The sequence below is a fragment of the Salvelinus sp. IW2-2015 genome, linkage group LG26 (assembly GCF_002910315.2).
Source record: "Salvelinus sp. IW2-2015 linkage group LG26, ASM291031v2, whole genome shotgun sequence".
Taxonomy (NCBI): domain Eukaryota; kingdom Metazoa; phylum Chordata; class Actinopteri; order Salmoniformes; family Salmonidae; genus Salvelinus; species Salvelinus sp. IW2-2015.
This window is the reverse complement of record NC_036866.1, coordinates 30,609,897-30,629,483: the sequence shown is the minus strand read 5'-3', so window position 1 is coordinate 30,629,483 and position 19,587 is coordinate 30,609,897. Positions and strand designations below refer to the sequence as shown.

The 19,587-nt window shown below is 39.8% G+C and overlaps 1 protein-coding gene across 2 annotated transcripts in view; it reads left to right on the top strand.

The window, feature by feature from the left end:
- LOC111952554 (low-density lipoprotein receptor class A domain-containing protein 3) overlaps nucleotides 1–19,587 on the top strand; it is a 113,871-nt gene that overhangs the window by 14,578 nt on the left and 79,706 nt on the right. The window lies entirely within an intron of this gene.

Below are 19,587 nucleotides of genomic sequence, written 5' to 3'. Positions count from 1 at the left end.
GTGAAATGCTTATTTACAAGCCCTTAACCAACAATGCAGTTCAAGAAATAGACTTAAGAAATAACTAAATAAACTAAAGCATTTTTTTTTTATAAAATCAAAAAGTAACACAAGAAAATTACATAACAATAACAAGGCTATATACAGAGGGTACCGGTACCGAGTCAATGTGAGGGGGTACAGGTTAGTCGAGGTAATTTGTAAAGTGACTATGCATAGATAATAAACTGCGGCTAGCAGCAATGTAAAAACAATCGGGGAGGTCAATGTAAATAGTCAGGATGTCCATCTGATTAATTGTTCAGCAGTCTTATGGCTTGGGGGTAGAAGCTGATAAGGAGCCTTTTGGTCCTAGACTTGGCGCTCCAGTACCACTTGCCYTGCAGTAGCAGAGAGAACAGTCTATGACTTTGGTGACTTTTTTGGGCCTTCCTCTGACAGGAAGCTTGTCCCCAGTGATGTAATGGGTTGTGTGCACCCACTTATGCATAAATAAAGGTACACAAATATATATATTCTAAATCATGTGTATACAGTATGTATCTGTTGGGTGGAGGTAGAGCTGGGAAGATAAACCTAAAAGTATCTACACCAACCATACCGATCACTTATCGCAGGCATTTTGCTGATATCAATCATTACGAAAAGTAGCCTATACTATACTGAACAAAAATATAAACGCAACATACAACAATTTCAACGATTCTACTCAGTTATAGTTCATAAAAGGTAAACAGTCAATTAAAATAAATTCATTAGGCCCTAATCTATGGATTTCATATGTCTGGTCAGGGTCACAGCCAGGCTGGGCCTGGCTTCCCAGTGAGTGGGCATGACTCCCAATTGGGTGGGCCTATGCCCTCACTTGCCCATCCACTGGGGAGCCAGGCCCAGCCGTTCAGAACATGTRTTTTCTCACAAAAGGGCTTTATTACAGACAAATACTCCTCAGTTCCATCAGATGTCCGGGTGGCTGGTCTCAGACGATCCCGCAGGTGAAGAAGCCGGATGTAGAGGTCTTGGGCTGGCGTGGTTACACGTGGTCAGCGGTAATGAGGATGTACTGACAAATTCTCTAAAACAACGTTAGAGGCGGCTTTTGGTAGAGAAATGAACATTTAAATTATCTGGTTCCAGCTCTAGTGGACATTCCCTAAAGTCAGCATGCCAATTGTGAGCTCCCTCAACTTGAGACATCTGTAGCATTGTGTTGTGTGACAACTTCATATTTTAGTGGCCTTTTATTGTCCCCAGCACATTACCTGTGTAATGATCATGCTGTTTAATCAGCTTCTTGATATGCCACACCTGTCAGATGGATGGATTATCTTGGCAAAGGAGAAATGCTCACTAACAGGGATGTAAACAAATTTCTGCACACAATTTGAAAGAAACAAGCTTTTTGTGCTAATGGAACATTTCTAGGACCTTTTATTTCAGCTCATGAAACATGGGACCAACACTTTACATGTTGTGTTTTATATTTTTGTTCAGTAAGAGATACATTTGAAGTTTGAAATGAAATTAGTTTGCTAATATGGGTTATTGTCAATGTGACGATTGATGGTTACAACCATCAAACTAGTAGTAGTGGTTCACAGTAGAGGTGCATATGCAGCAGTTTGGGCCGCCTGGCTCATTGCGAACCAATTTGCCAGAATTTTACATAATTATGACATAACATTGAAGGTTGTGCAATGTAACAGCAATATTTAGACTTAGGGTTGCCACCCGGTTGATAAAATACGGAACAGTTCCGTATTTCACTGAAAGAATAAGTGTTTTGTTTTCGAAATGATAGTTTCCAAATTTGACCATATTAATGACCAAGTGCTCGTATTTCTGTGTTTATTATATTATAATTAAGTCTATGATTTGATATTTGATAGGGCAGTCTGACTGAGCGGTGGTAGGCAGCWGCAGGCTCGTAYGCATTCATTCAAACTTTACTGCGTTTGCCAGCAGCTCTTAGCAATGCTTGAAGCACAGCGCTGTTTATGACTTCAAGCCTATCAACTCCTGAMATTAGGCTGGCAATACTAAAGTGCCTATTAGAACATCCAATAGTCAAAGTTATATGAAATACAAATGGTATAGAGAGAAATAGTCAACGCGTCATAATTCCTATAATAACTGCATCCTAATATTTCTTAACTGGGAATAGTGAAGAACTGGGAATATTGAACCACCAGCTTTCATATGTTCTGAGCAAGGAACTTAAACATGAGCTTTTTTACATGGCACATATTGCACTTTTACTTTCTTCTCCAACACTGTGTTTTTGCATTATTTAAACCAAATTGAGCATGTTTCATTATTTATTTGAGATTAAATAGATTTTATTTATGTATTATATTAAGTTAAAATAAAAGTGTTCACTCAGTATTGTTGTAATTGTCATTATTTCAAATATATATATAAAAATAGCTGATACCCGTTTAATTGTTTTGGTCCTCCAATAATCGGTATCGGCGTTGAAAAATCATAACCGGTCGACCTCTAGTTCACAGGATAATAAAACAAAACTGTCGTGCACATTGATGTTAAAAACGTATTGTTCTATTTATCATTATCACATCAATTCAGGCAATTTATCACCATATGGATTGTTGTCTATCACCCAGCTGTAGGTAGAGGTACAGGGGTTGTCTTAGTAGAGGGCAGGCAGGTCAGGTTGGAGTTGGGCTGTTTTAGTCTACAGGAGAGGAGAGGAAGTGATGTTGCAGATGGTAATTGAGTTAGTCTCTGTGCAGCCCTGGTCTAATGAGAAGCTAGAGACTGGAGTTGTGACTCATTTCTTCTGCCCCGGACAATGTGTCAGAATATCAGACACACAAGCCCTCCTCCAGCTCAGCTAATGACTCCAGATACGTAGGCCTAATGAAGGATTGCTCAGATTTTTCTGACTGACTTTGGAGCTTAGTATTAATACACTCGGAGGTTGTTCCCCCCAGCTTTTTGATGTCCATTTACGAGATTGACGCTTTAATTTAATTCCGAGGCTGATGTTAAGTAGGTGTATTAATGATATTCAGAAGTGCTTGTCATGGTACCACTTTTGATCAACATTTCAGGTATGACAAGCTAAGTAAAATGAGAGAGCGTGATCACACTGTAATATTAACTTCCCTGGTCTCTTGACTGTGTGAAGAACGCTATAGACATGCCAAATAAATATCCACACCCCTCAGTGTAAAGTCTGAACTTAGTAGTGAAGTAACAAGCTTAAGTGTCAAGAAAGCCGATACAACTAAAGCTAGTGAACATCCCATGTTTTGTGCAATTATGTTTATCTTTCAACATGTCCGATACGGGTCAGGAGCTGGTGACTCTTGAAGGAGCAGCCAAGCAGCTGATTATGAAGGATCATGATTAAATGATCTCCCCTTGAGTGACCTCTGTAAACAGACAGGCCTTTAGTAGACAGCAAGTTGGCCAGTGTTGAATTTTCAGTGTAACATTTCTAGTGTTGATTCAGGAGTTACAGTGGTGTAAAAGAACCCATAGTGTTTGTGTTGTAACCAGAGTTATTGTTTTACACCGTGGAAAGTAAAAAAGTCCCATCATTCAAAAATGYCACCCATCATTAGCATATTTCCCAGCATGCTCTGCTGCAGGTAGATTTTTATTTAGGATTGTTTTTAATATCTCTGATTTTTCATCTACATTGAATGATTAATCCAATCAGTTAGATTTATTGCATAKATTTACTGCTACTCTCTGTTTATTACCTATGCATAGTCACTTTATCCCTATCCTACWGTTGAAGTCGGAAGTTTACATACACCTTGGCCAAATACATTTAAACTCAGTTTTTCACCATTCCTGACATTTAATCCTAGTAAAAGTTCCCTGTCTTAGGTCAGTTAGGATCACAACTTTCTATTAAGAATGTGGAATGTCAGAATAATAATAGAGAGAATTATTTATTTCAGCTTTTTTTCTTTCATCACATTCCCAGTGTGTCAGAAGTTTACATACACTAAATTAGTATTTGGTAGCATTGCCTTTAAATTGTTTAACTTGGGCCAAACGTTTCGGGTAGCCTTCTACAAGCTTCCCACAATAAGTTGGGTGAATTTTGGCACATTCCTCCTGACAGAGCTGGTGTAACTGAGTCAGGTTTGTAGGCCTCCTTGCTCGCACACGCTTTTACAGTTCTGCCCATAAATGTTCTATTGGATTGAGGTCAGGGCTTTGTGATGGCCACTCCAATACCTTGACTTTGTTGTCCTTAAGCCATTTTGCCTCAACTTTGGGAGTATGCTTGGGGTCATTGTCCATTTGGAATACCCATTTGCAACCAAGCTTTAACTTCCTGACTGATGTCTTGAGATGTTGCTTCAATATATCCACATAATTTTTCTGCCTCATGATGCCATCTATTTTGTGAAGTGCGCCAGTACCTCCTGCAGCTAAGCACCCCCACAACATGATGCTGCCACCCCCGTGCGTCACGGTTGGGATGGTGTTCTTCGGCTTGCAAGCCTCCCACTTTTTCCTCCAAATATGACGATGGTCATTATGGCCAAACAGTTCTATTTTTGTTTCATCAGACCAGAGGACATTTCTCCAAAAAGTATGATTTTTGTCCCCATGTGCAGTTGCAAACCGTAGTCTAGCTTTTTTATGGAGGTTTTGGAGCAGTGGCTTCTTCCTTGCTGAGAGGCTTCTCAGGTTATGTCGATATAGGACTCGTTTTACTGTGGATATAGATACTTTATTTCCTGTTTCCTCTAGGATCTTCACAAGGTCCTTTGCTGTTTTTCTCGGATTGATTTGCACTTTTCGCACCAAAGTACGTTCATCTCTAGGAGACAGAACGTGTCTCCTTCCTGAGCGGTATGACGGCTGCGTGGTCCCATGGTCTTGATACTTGCGCACTATTATTTGTACAGATGAACGTGGTACCTTCAAGCATTTGGAAATTATTCCTAAGGATGAACCAMACTTGTGGTGGTCTACAATTCTTTTTCGGAGGTCTTGGCTGATTTCTTTTGATTTTCCCATGATGTCAAGCAAAGAGGCACTGAGTTTGAAGGTAGGCCTTGAAATACATCCACAGGTACACCTCCAATTGACTCAAATGTTGTCAATTAGCCTATCAGAAACTTCTAAAGCCATGACATCATTTTCTGGGAATTTTCCAAGCTGTTTAAAGGCACAGTCAACTTGTATGTAATCTTCTGATCCACTGGAATTGTGATACAGTGAATTATAAGWGAAATAATCTGTCTGTAAACAATTGTTGGAAAAATGACTAGTGTCATGCACAAAGTAGATGTCCTAACCGACTTGCCAAAACTATAGGTTGTTAAAAATAAATGTGTGGAGTGGTTAAAAAAACAAGTTTTAATGACTCCAACCTAAGTTTATGTAAACTTCTGACTTCAACTATACATGGATGAATGCTTCTCCCTCTCTGTCATGGATGCCATGGTTGCCCTTAGTTTGAAGATGTAATCCAGAGACAGGTGTTTTATACAACAGCCTTATGTGTTCTCTTTTCAACTCTCACTGCATTTTGCAATCATCTCTCTGCTTCCACCGGGCATTCCACTGATTTAAAAACTTGGTCAACTTCTGCCGTGACAATGACAATGTTGGTCGCTGTTTCTTACCCATCACTGTCATCAGAAGACTCTACATTGTCGGGTGCAATGAAAATTATTTTACCCAAAAGGAATTTCCTCATCGTCTGATTCATTTTTAGAGCGAGTCAGCATGGCACAATCGTCCTCCAGAAAGTAGTCCATCACAACTTTTTCCCACTGATCTTTGCCGATAGCGCCTGTTAACTTACGTTTTTCAGTTCTTCYTGATCTTTCAAAAAAAGCCACGGTAGAAATGATTATCTATACTTACAGAGCAGCTCATGTTATAGACAGAAGCATGCTACATGGCAGACCAATCCAAACTCATCTCTCTGCATGTCCAGCCCATCCATTATCTCAGCCAGTCATGGCTAGCGGGAAGGTTCCTAAATTTACTATGACTATATTAAGGCACATGAAAGTTACCATGTTGCAGAACGGATTTCTGCTTCTTAAAACGGGTCACATATTTTCAAGCATGGTGGTGGCTGTATCATGTTATGGGTATCCTTGTCTTTGGCAAGGACTAGGGAGTTTTTTAGGACAAAAAGAAACGGAATAGAACTAAGTACATGCAAAATCCTTGAGGAAAACCTGTCTCAGTCTGCATTCCAACAGACACTGGTAGACAAATTCACCTTTCAGCAGGACAATAACCGAAACAGTGTTTCCCAACCCTGGTCCTCTAGTACCCCCAACAGTGCACATTTATATTTTAACCATGGACAAGTAGACCTGCTTCAACTGGTAAACTAGTCATCAAGCCCTCAATGAGTTGTATATCATTTTCAATAAATTAGCAAACATTTCTACAAAACATGTTTTCACTTTGTCATTATGGGATATATTGTGTAGATGGGTGAGGAAAATAAATATATGTAATTCATTTTAAATTCAGGCTGTAACACAACAAATGTGGAATAAGTCAAGGGGTATGAATTATTTTTTAAGGCACTGTATGTGCTAGTTTCTCTTTTGTACACTCAGGCACTCTCTATTCATCTGTCAGCCAAGTAAACACACACACTCTACCCTTCAGTCCCAGTTGCTCACCATGACCATGCGGGCACAGTGACATTTGGGTAGCGGCGGCAGACAGTGAAGGATGATCCGAGATGGCGGGGTGTTGAGCGGGGCTGCCAAGCAGCGTAGACCTGATGTGACTGAGAGAAACACATCTCTATGTGACCATGCCCTGACATTGGCCCTGTCTGGGGTCACATGAGTTGTAACAGGGCAATTCCATGGCAACAGAGTGATGCTGAGACTCCTATTTTTTACTTTGAAATGTATGTCAAACAAAAACAAATGATTGAAAAGTTAAAGAAACCATGCCCAAGTCCCTCAAAATCCCATTCAATATTAAAACAATATAACTTTGTTTATCCACATTTATTAGAGGGCATTGTCTCYGTTGAAATTTAATTCAAAGCAGAAATGAATTATTGTTTCAGTTTTCAGCTCATTTCAACAGGTGGAAAATACAGTTTGCAGAACACAGAGGCATTAAATGAAGCTCAGAATGAGACATGATTCGGAAAGCTCCAATTCTAAACCTCTCCCGAAAAGTATGTACTCTGGTAATTATCCTGACCCAGTCACAGGAATCTTGAACACCTATTCTCAACAAACACGTCCGGGTCATGACACTCACTGTGGGGGTCGGAACATTGTCTGTCTTTATGCAGACACTACATTCATGCAGTACTCTGTTCCCAATTATTTGTTTTTCACATTCAACACTCTCGATACTCATGACATTAAGGGAGCAAAGGAATGAAGCAAAGAAAGCAGGAGGGCATAAAAAGTGATGCACTTTAAAAAGTAGGCCCAGAGGGACGAGGACAGGGAATAGAAAGAGGAGGAGAGGGAACAGAAAGGACAGGCCACCTGCTCTCGTTTTTCTTGTTCTCTCTGTCCTGTTTCTGTCTCCCTGGCTAATGAGCTCCTAATTGTGTAGCGGGGCCTAAGAGTCATCGAGGAGGACGAACAGAGCCAGAATGATCTATGAAGCTCTCAGGCAAGCACCGGCAAGGACACTGGCGCAAATGAAAATAAATTGACCACTCCAAAACAACTTCCACTTTGGGGAATTTTCAGGACATTTGTTTTTCTCTTTTATTTATTTTTACCAAAGCAGAGAGGAGGGGGTGGGGAGGAGAGAGAGCGAGAGATTTTCATTTGGACGTAGAAGGAAAGAGAGGCCATTCTCCTTGTCTGACAGAGAGGAGAAGATTTTTCCTTCCCTATCTCTCTCTCTCTAGGAGAYTTGTTCTGGGGATACAGCTGGACTTCATAACTATTGAAATGAAATAACTAGAATGACTGCCAGTCTACCCGTTATGGCATAACTTACTTGAATGGGTACTCCCATTCTACTAATTATAATTGACAACAATAACACAGTCCATTGTAACACAGCAACCAAACCAATACACAAGAATATCACTATGAAAATGTTTTGTCAAAAAAGAATAGGGATAGGCTTTGAGGGAATAGGAAGACTCACTCTCTTACTGGAATGTGATCCTGCTATTGACAAAAGGCTTTTTACTGACATCCTGTCAAACAAGTGTAGGTGTTAATTAGGTATGTGTGTGTGTGTCTATGTATGTGTGTTTCAGGTTACATTTTAGTCATTTATCATACGCTCTTATCCAGAGCGACTTACAGTAGTGAATGCATAAATGTTCATACTTTTCCGTACTGGTCCCACATGGGAATCAAAACTACAATGCTGGCGTTGCAAGCGGCATGCTGTACCAACTGAGCCACACGGGACCAGTTGTCATGGGAGTAGATGGACCTGGCATATCCTCTCTGACACTTAATTCTGCTCCAATCCTGTAGCTTGCTTCATCCCAGCTTTGCCTCCCCACTGTGAGACTGGCTACATTATGCAGACCCGATGCTGTGCACACACTTACACACATACACACACATTCTCTTGAAAAGAAATGAAGGTGAAAGTACAGTGGCAAGAAAAAGTATGTGAACCCTTTGGAAATACCTGGATTTCTGCATAAATTGGTCATAAAATATGATCTGATCTTCATCTAGGTCACAATAGACAAACACAGTCTGCTTAAACTAATAACACACAAACAATTATACATTTTCATGTCTTTATTGAACACACCGTGTAAACATTCACAGTGCAGGGTGGGAAAAGTATATGAACCCTTGGATTTAATAACTTGTTGACCCTTCTTTGGCAGCAATAACCTCAAGCAAACATTTTATGTAGTTGTGGATCAGACCTGCACAATGGTCAGGAATTTTGGACCATTCCTCTTTACAAAACTGTTTCAGTTCAGCAATATTCTTGGGATGTCTGYTGTGAACTGCTCTCTTGAGGTCATGCCACAGCATCTCAATTGGGTTGAGGTCAGGACTCTGACTGGGCCACTCCAGAAGGTGTATTTTCTTCTGTTGAAGCCATTCTGTTGTTGATTTACATCTGTGTTTTGGGTCGTTGTCCTGTTGCATCACCCAACTTCTGTTGAGCTTTAATTGGCGGACAGACAGCCTAACATTCTCCTGCAAAATGTCTTGATAAACTTGGGAATTCATTTTTCCGTCGATGATAGCAAGCTGTCCAGGCCCTGAGGCAGCAAAGCAGCCCCACGCCATGATACTCCCTCCACCATACTTTACAGTTGGGATGAGGTTTTGATGTTGGTGTGCTGTGCCTTTTTTTCTCCACACATAGTGTGTTCCTTCCAAACAACTCAACTGTAGTTTCATCTGTCCACAGAATATTTTGCCGGTCGCGCCTTGGAACATCCAGGTGCACTTTTGCAAACTTCAGACGTGCAGCAATGGTTTTTTTGGACAGCAGTGGCTTCTTCCGTGGTGTCCTCCCATGAACACATTCTTGTTTAGTGTTAGACTCGTCGACAGAGATGTTAGCATGTTCCAGAGATTTCTGTAACTCTTTATCTGACACTCTAGGATTCTTCTTAACCTCATTGAGCATTCTGCGCTGTGCTCTTGCAGTCATCTTTGCAGGACGGCCACTCCTAGGGAGAGTACCAACAGTGCTGCACTTTTCTCCAATTTGTCTTACCGTGGACTGATGAATATCAAGGCTTTTAGAGATACTTTTGTATTCAATATAGACACGAAAAATACAATAATTTGTGTTATTAGTTTAAGCACACTATGCCTATTGTTGTGACTTAGGTGAAGATCAGATCAAATTTGATGACCAATTTATGCACACATCTACATTTTTACATACGGTTGAAGTCGGAAGTTTACATACACTTAGGTTGCAGTCATTAAAACTKGTTTTTCAACCACTCCAGAAATTTTTGGGTAACAAACTATAGTTTTTGGCAAGTCGGTTAGGACATCTACTTCATGCATGACACAAGCAATTTTTCCAACAATTGTTTACAGACAGATTATTTCACTTATTATTCACTGTATCACAATTCCAGTGGGTCAGAAGTTGACATACACTAAGTTGACTGCGCATTTAAAACACTTGGAAAATTCCAGAAAATGATGTCATGGCTTTAGAAGCTTCTGATAGGCTAATTGACATCATTTGAGTCAATTGGAGGTGTACCTGTGGATGTATTTCAAGGCCTACCTTCAAACCCAGTGTCTCTTTGCTTGACATCCAAAAGAAATCAGCCTAGACCTCATAGCAAAGGGTCTGAAAAGTTATGTAAATAAGGTCTTTCTGTTTGAATTTTTTTATACATTTGCAAAGAAATTCTACAAACCTGTTTTCGCTTTGTCATTGTAGGGAAATTTGTGTATATTGATCACAATTTTCTTTATGTTATCCATTTTTATGTAAGTCTGTAAAGTAACAAAATTCTGAAAAAGGGGTCTGAATACGTTCTGAATGCACTGATATATACTGTATGTATATATATTTACAGTTGAAGTCGGAAGTTTACATACACCTTAGCCAAATACATTTAAACTCAGTTTTTCACAATTCCTGACATTTAATCCTAGTCAAAATTCCCTGTCTTAGGTCAGTTAGGATCACCACTTTATTTTAAGAATGTGAAATGTCAGAATAATAGTAGAGAGAATTATTTACTTCAGCTTTTATTTCTTTCATCACATTCCCAGTGGGTCAGAAGTTTACATACACTCAACTAGCATTTGGTAGCATTGCCTTTAAATTGTTTAACTTGGGCCAAACGTTTCGGGTAGCCTTCTACAAGCTTCCCACAATAAGTTGGGTGAATTTTGGCCCATTCCTCCTGACAGAGCTGGTGTAACTGAGTCAGGTTTGTAGGCCTCCTTGCTCAAGCACGTTTTTTCATTTCTGCCCACAAATTTTCTATTGGATTGAAGTCAGGGCTTTGTGATGGCCACTCCAATACCTTGACTTTGTTGTCCTTAAGCCACTTTGCCACAACTTTGGAAGTATGCTTGGGGTCATTGTCCATTTGGAAGACCCATTTGTGACCAAGCTTTAACTTCCTGACTGATGTCTTGAGATGTTGTTTCAATATTTCCACATAATGTTCCTGCCTCATGATGCCATCTATTTTGTGAAGTGCGCCAGTCCCTCCTGCAGCAAAGCACCCCCACAACATGATGCTGCCTCCCCCGTGCTTCACGGTTGGAATGGTGTTCTTCGGCTTGCAAGCCTACCACTTTTTCCTCCAAACATAACAATGGTCATTATGGCGAAAGTTCTATTTTTGTTTTATTTCACCAAAAAGTACAGTCTTTGTCCCCATGTGCAGTTACAAACCGTAGTTAGTTTTTTTATGGCGGTTTTGGAGCAGTGGCTTCTGTCTTGCTGAGCGGCCTTTCAGGTTATGTTGATATAGGACTCGTTTTACTGTGGATATAGATACTTTAGTACCTGTGTCCTCCAGCATCTTCACAAGGTCCTGGGATTGATTTGCACTTTTCGCATCAAAGTACGTTCATCTCTAGGAGATAGAAAGCGTCTCCTTCCTGAGCGGTGTGACGGCTGTGTGGTCCCATGGTGTTTATACTTGCGTACTATTGTTTGTACAGATGAACGTGGTACCTTCAGGRGTTTGGAAATTGCTCCCAAGGATGAACCAGACTTGTGGAGGTCCACCATTTTTTTCTGAGGTCTTGGCTGATTTCTTTTGATTTTCCCATTATGTCAAGCAAGGACGCACTGAGTTTGAAGGTAGGCCTTGGAATACATCCTTCTACATCCATGCACAAAGTACATGTCCTAACCGACTTGCCAAAACTATAGTTTGTTAACAAGACATTTGTGGAATGGTTGAAAAATGAGTTTAAAGACTCCAACSTAAGTCTAGGTAAACTTCCAACTTCAACTGTATTTTTTAATTGTCTATAGGCAATTTRTTATTATGTGTGAAGTTAGTTTCGGTATAGTTTATGTGTATTTTCTATGGGCCGGCTGTGGAGGCTGACTGGCATCGTTTGTTTCCTGCTCATAAACTTGGACAGAGTCAAGGATATGTTTTGCATTTTTTTAAAGGCCTACTGCAACACATAGCATGTTTTTGTTTCCTTTACAATACATTCGATTAGTAACAGAGTTACAGTAATTAAAACAGTCCTGTAACAGCTGATTTTTACAAAGTCAAATGTAAAAGAGTATGGTATCAACCTGCAAGTTGCACGGTCAAATTATTAACGTGAGTGGCAACGCTGATAAATAGGCATAACACAAACTCATCATTACTATTGTTGTTCTACATTAAAACAACCTCTTCACCCTCATCATTCAGTTAGGCCTAATTGAAATTCGATTGAAAAGTGACTTGATGCCCATTCCATCCATTTGTCATTCATTGTCGGCTGGAATCGTTTGCTTCTCTGGATAGAGTCAAAGATATGTTTAGCGTTATTCTAAAGGCCCACTGCAACATGTAGCATGTTTTTGTCTCCCTTACAATAAATTAGATTCATAATAGAGTTGCAATAAATAAAACAGTCCCATAACAGATATTTTTACAAAGTAAAACATAAAAGAGAATGGTTTTAACCCGCAAGGCGCGTGGTCAAATTATTTGCTGCTGATTAATAGGCATAACACAAACTCATCTTTACGCTATTGTCTTTCTTAATTAAATCAACCTCTTCACCCTCCTTATCATTCAGTTATGCCTAATTTAAATAAAATGTTGGAGTAAGGTGCACAATTATCACCCATTCATCCATTTGTCATTCATTCAGTGAAGAGCGAGAGAGAGACGCATTAGCGCCTTGCTGGGTACCAACGTCCTACAGCAAGTTGAGAATAGTTGTGAAAAAAAGGCTCTAAATACTTTTCTGTTTGTGATGTCAACATTCTGACAAATGAGCAGTGTACAATACAAACACTTAGGAATAGTCTGGGAAGGAGCAGGACATAGCTTTTTTTGATTTACAAATCAAACGTCAGCGTTAATTAACCTGTTTATTATACTCCACAGAATGATAGTTACAAAAGATAAACTAACCCATTGTGTGTGTGTGTGTGTGTGTGTGTGTGTGTGTGTGTGTGTGCCATGTTAACAGAGTGGGGGGGGGCTGTGACATTTAGTTTAGCAGCAGGCTGCTGACGGGCCAACGTGGAGAATCAGAATGAATGTGACAGTTGTCTGTAAAGCAGACAGAGGAGGCTTCCTACTGTACTTGGGACTGATCTACACATAAAGAGGTCATTCTGTCGGGTACTGCTGATTTGTGTGTGTGCATGTTCGTGCACTATTGCTACTCTTCTCCTCTATCACCTCCTCCTCGCCCACTTCAGGAAGGTAATCCCAAAATGATATTAAAAAGGCCAGACGCTTATAAAAATTGCCACTGTCATCTGTGGGAGGATTAAATAGATGATGGGTTTACTTGAATTCCAAGCCAAGTGTGGAGGGGTGGGGGGCAAAGACACAGTACTGAGGGCTGAAGACTGATTATAAACCATGACATCCTTCTGTCTTACTGCTTTGTTCCTTTACACTAGGAGAATTACAGCACCAGTCAAACGTTTGGACACACCTACTCATTCAAGGGTTTCTCTTTATTTTTTACTATTTTCTATATTGTAGAATAATAGTGAAGACATCAAAACTATGAAATAGCACATATGGACTCATGTAGTAACCAAAAAAGTGTAAAACAAATCAAAATATATTTTAGATTTTAGATTCTTCAAAGTAGCCACCCTTTTCCTTGATGACAGCTTTGCACACTCTTGGCATTCTCTCAACCAGCTTCATGAGGAATGCTTTTCCAACAGTCTTGAAGGAGTTCCCACATATGCTGCGCACTTGTTGGATGCTTTTCCTTCACTCTGCGGTTCAACTCATCCCAAACCATCTCAATTGGGTTGAGGTCAGGTGATTGTGGAGGCCAGGTCATCTGGTGCAGCACTCCATCACTCTCCTTCTTGGTCAAATAGCCTTGACACAGCCTGGAGGTGTGTTGTGTCATTATCTTGTTGAAAACAAATGAACAAACTAAGCGCAATCCAGATGGGATGGCGTATTGCTGCAGAATGCTGTGGAAGCCATGCTGGTTAAGTGTGCCTTGAATTCTAAATAAATCACTGACAGTGTCACCAGAAAAGCACCATCACACCTCCTCCATGTTTCACGGTGGGAACCACACATGCAGAGATCATCCGTTCACCTACTCTGCGTCTCACAATAACACGGTGGTTGGAACCAAAAATCTCAAATTTGGACAATGGACAGATTTCCACCGGTCTAATGTATTTTGCTTGTGTTTCTTGGCCCAAGCAGGGGTRTGCAGAAGAGGTAACTCTGGGTCTTCCTTTCCTGTGGCGGTCCTCATGAGAGACAGTTTCAGCATAGCGCTTGATGGTTTTTGCGACGGCACTTAAAGAAACGGATTGACTGACCGACCTTTATATCTTAAAGTAATGATGGATTGTTGTTTCTCTGTGCTTATTTGAGCTGTTCTTGCCATAACTTGGTCTTTTACCAAATAGGGTTTCTTCTGTATACCACCCCTACCTTGTCACAACACAACTGATTGGCTCAAACGCATTGAGAAGGAAAGAAATTCAACAAATTAACTTTTAAGAAGGCACACCTGTTAATTGAAATGCATTCCAGGTGACTACCTCATGAAGCTGGTTGACGGAATCTCAAGAGTGTGCAAAGCTGTCAGTCAACAAGGCAAAGGGTGGCTACTTTGAAGAATTACTACATGATTCCATTTGTGTTACTTCATAGTGTTGATGTCTTCACTATTATTCTACAGTGTAGAAAATAGTAAAAATAAAGCAAAACCCTTGAATGAGTAGGTGTTTCCAAACTTTTGACTGGTACTGTGTATTAGTTAGTTATTTACCCTCAATCAGATATGCTTGATGCACGATTGTCTATCACACAAGCACTAAATACACCTGTTGCCACAACAAATTCATTAATTTACATACATTTTCAGTGAGTGTGTTTTTTGGTCTCTCTGGTAACACTTTATTTGGATAGTCCATCTGTAGATGCTCTATAGAGTATCAGTAACATTTCAACTAATTCTCTACTAACCCTAACCCTTAGCCTAACCCTTATTCTAAACCTCACCTTAGCAAGCAGTTGCTTATCAACAGATAGTTTGTTGATAGTATGACCATCTGTAGAGCATCTACCGATGAACTATCCTGACTATCCAAATAAAGTGTGACCGTCTCTCTATCCACTACTGATCCACCCAGAATAAGATGATGTTGTGTTAGATTAGAGGCAGTTTGATCTGTGATCCCATAGTAATTCATGAGCAATAGTTCTGCATCACAAATGTACCCTATTCCCAAAATAAGGCACTACCTATGACCGTGGCCCATAGGGTTCCAGTTCGAAGTAGTGCGCTATATAGGTAATAGGGTGCCATTTAGGATGTTTCCTGTGTGATTTAATAGCAGTGTGTTCGCTCAGGCCAGGCTAATGTGGCCAGTCAGCATCTAGTGTGAATCTGATCCAACAGCAGCCATCACTGGCTCTATTAAACACACTGGAGACTGGAGCAGGGTTATGACTGTGTAATGGTAATATCATCTTTATGTTTGTGTTTACCAAGAGCACTGACTCGCACTATTCGCACGCTTTTAGGATATTCCTGTGGATTCACTTTTAATTGAATCAGCAAAGTAGTAAACGTAAGTCGACAGAAGTTTGGAATCTGTTCCGCAATAGACATCAAAAACATTAAAACAGCTCTACTTAGTTGAGATTAGGAAAGCATCCCAAACCATCCAGACTAATGTAACTAGCCCGTGCCATATACAAACTGCTCTGTACTTTAGGGGACATTGGAATTACACTCATATTAATCACGTGTATGGGAGGGAGCATTGCATTATACAGCAGTTTGCTCTTTCGTCAGGAAGTAAACACGCCAATCTGCTAATGTTGTCATGTTAAAGTTGAATAGGCAGTGGAGACAAGGGTATTTACGGTGATTACTGGATCTGATGGTGCTTAGTGGAGATAAGGAAAATAGCCCAGTCTTCTAGAGAGAGTGCTGGTTAGACAGTTGGAGGGAAGTTTGAGCTATCTCATTACTATCACATCACTGAAATGAAAAGGCAGCAGAGTTGTGGTGGAATTGAGAAAGCTAACTGTCTGCATGCATCCACACATAATTCCCCCACTGAAGGATTGGCCTTAAAAGTGGATCCTGTGGTTTCTGCCAAGACCTTGTCTATGACCTTCAGGGTCAGGCAGATGCTGCTGTGAGAAATGGAAGAGGAGCGGAGAGTAGGGTTTTCTCTCACTCATTCTCGCTCTCTGCCCCTCGCTCTCTCTCCCTTACACTCTCGTTATCTATTGCTCTCTCTTTCTCTCTCCATCCTCTTTTAGCGCCACATCTCTTTTTAGGCCACAGATTGATCATCAATAATGTATGGTTTAGAACAGAGGCTGGAGCAGAGGCTTTTAACAAGGCTTTAGTGCCCCTCTACGTTGCCTGCTAGTCACTAGGCGGTCACATTCTAGCGAAAAAGGCTTAGATTTATACCCAAACTAGAAATAAACACTCCAGCTAGCAGATTTGGTTTCTTGTCAATTGTGGGAATGTATATTATTGGTTTCACATTGGTTGTGGGAACAGCCATACATTTACTGACTGGTAAAACTGAAAGTTTTTTWAAATGTTCTGAGAATGGAAGTGAACTTTCTGCCTGTTCTGGGAATGTCCTAAGAATGTTTTACTCTGGTTCCATTATAGTATTCCTGGGAGATTTTATTAATGCTCTAAGAATGGAAATTATAGGTTATTTTAAGGTTTTTAAATAACTTTTTCACAGAATGTTTCAATGTTTCAGTAACACTGCACTTGTTTGAATTCCCAGCACAGAAATGTATTTCCTTAAGCATTAATCATGCTGGTGTGGCGGACCGTATTACTGGCACACCGGCAGTCACGAGTCATGAAGGCAGTCAAATTCCATGTGCCCTTTTATTCATTGTAATTAGGCTTCTCCAAGCTCTGATGCTGCTGATGGTCATTAGTAGCCTACCAAACTTGCTAACTGCCTGGTACTCAGCACTCTATTGTCCCTCTACTCACTCTGACATCAATGCAAATGTGTTCGAAAATCGAATCAAACACTTCATGAGCTCATGTTGAGCAACATTTCTATAGGTTTTGCAATTGCCCGAGAAAACAGAGTGAGGGCCTCTACTAAAAAGAGGAGGATCTCATCAGCTTTTTATAGGCTAGGCCTACTATATTTATTTCTCATCTTTCCTAATATTAAGCACGCTGTTTATTTTTAAAACAGGAGTATAGCCTACCTGTCTCATATGAAAATGAACCAAAGGAAAAGCGTCCTCCATTTGCTATTTAAGTGCATAGATGACATTTGTATTTTCCTGCTGCCCCTGTTTCGAGACAGACAGGTGCATGATAATGGTCCATTCTAAATCAAAACAAATTTCACACTTATATTATTTAGTGTATGTAAAGACAAGATTAAATCAAGAATAGTCTGATGGATGACAATATTAGCTTATCACTTGTGAATTATATATTATCACTTGTGAATGATGCCCAGCATAAGAAACTGTCTTTTTAGAATCATAGTTGCACACCTCATGTAGCCTAGCCAATAAGCCAATATGTTTTGATAAGGTTTGTATCACAAACCTTAAGCACATTAATCTGCTTTACAAGGGCCTAACTGYCATACATAAGCAGTGCGTGAGATTCAAGTTTGGGGAAGATAATTTTCACCATAAAAATACACCTTTTTATAATAAAAGCATAATCGCATTTGCGGTCACTTTTGATAAAGGTGTTTTCCCGCTAATGGAACATTTGTGCTTATAGCCGACTGCCATGTGCACATTGCTGCGCTGATAATGTGAAGATATAGCCTAATAGTTTATCAACATTTTAAGCTAAACGTTCTGATCTGTTGCATCAGCCACATTGCGTAAAAAWGTTTTTCTTGATGCTAGTGGTTGTATTAATTTGGGATCTATTGCACCTCACAACTGTCCCAGACTATGTTTGGAATATGTATTTCTCGCACAGAATAGAATAGGTCGACTTTTGTACTATGGGGCATAGCAGTTGCGTCCCTGATGTGTCTGTCTTCACTTGTAGCCTGTGAGAAAGACCCGGTCACGTGACGGAGAGCCATGTGAGTGAGAGACGCTTCGGATTGTGCAGCACTCAGGGAGGAGGGCACAACGCAGCACTCCGGGCCGTAAAAGCCATGGATTTTTTTAGGGTGCATTACGGCCACAAAGGGGATGCCACCGTGAAATTCGAGGCATTATCAAGTGCTTGTCAAATTGTGAATGAGAGACTGTTGGAGTGTGTACAGCCTGCGCAAAAACAAAGCAGAGCTCATGCCTTTTCAAGCGACTTTTTTTTTACAATTTATTAAAAAGCAAAACATATAGCCCAACATTTGTAGAACAACTAAATTAATAACTCTAATAACTCATTAATAACTCTAAATTAAGCATATAGGGAGTACCTATTTTAACTACTCAACACAGAATAATGTGTGCACTCRCTCAAATCGTTTTGAGAAAATATTTATATTTTATTCAGCTTTGTTCAATTGTATAATTCAAACTATAAAATAATGCCACGAAATTCTAAGCAGGTGTTGTCTGCTAAATMAACTAGTGTAGCTCACAGCCATTTGGCATAGCCATATCAGGACATAACATAAGGACAACTCAGAGTATGCGATTGTTTTCTTCTGAAATAGGCTACATTTTCTTAATCTCATGCTTCTTTAGAGCTGTCTAAAATAAATAATGGCTTTATTGTGAAGGTGTAGGCTATATTACATGGATGTATAAAAAAATAAAAAAATGAATGTGTTCATGTTAATTAACGGTCAATTACCGTGAGATCAACAGTTACTTGCTTGACAATCACTGACTGACGAAATTTTGTGACCCCACAGCCCTAATCATGCAAACATATTCATTTGTTATTGTTACACAGCCTCAGTGAGATTCAACCCTACAGTTCATTTCAGTCTATTCAACCAGACCTCATTTCAAAGGAAACAAGCACTCATTAAGATCAGGTGTGGCCAATTAGTGGGCGCAGCAAACACACCTGAACACACTTAACAAGATAAAGGACAGAAAGAGTTTTGTTGATGCTGAGAATGGAATGTATATCATTTTTAATAACATTCCTAGAGCATTCTCTGAACATTAAGTTTCTTGTGGCTTTTATGGAAAGTTTTCTTAATGTTCTCGGAACAATTTCATAACATGACTTTAATTAGAACCATGAGGAAACATGTAGGATACATTATGCTGATGTACTGAAATTCCCACAGAAGAATGTTGTTTCATAACGTTTTTGGAACAATTTGAGAACTTAACTTTAAATAGAACCACGAGGAAACCTGTAGGAAACATTATGCTGAAATTCCCACAGAAGAACATTGTTTCTTAACATTATCTGAATTATTTGGGAGCATTGCCAAATACAAACCAGTTTGAGAACATTACCAAAATTGAAATTAAGTGTAACCACGTAAAAAAATTTTTTTTAAAGTCATTCCCCCAAAATATAT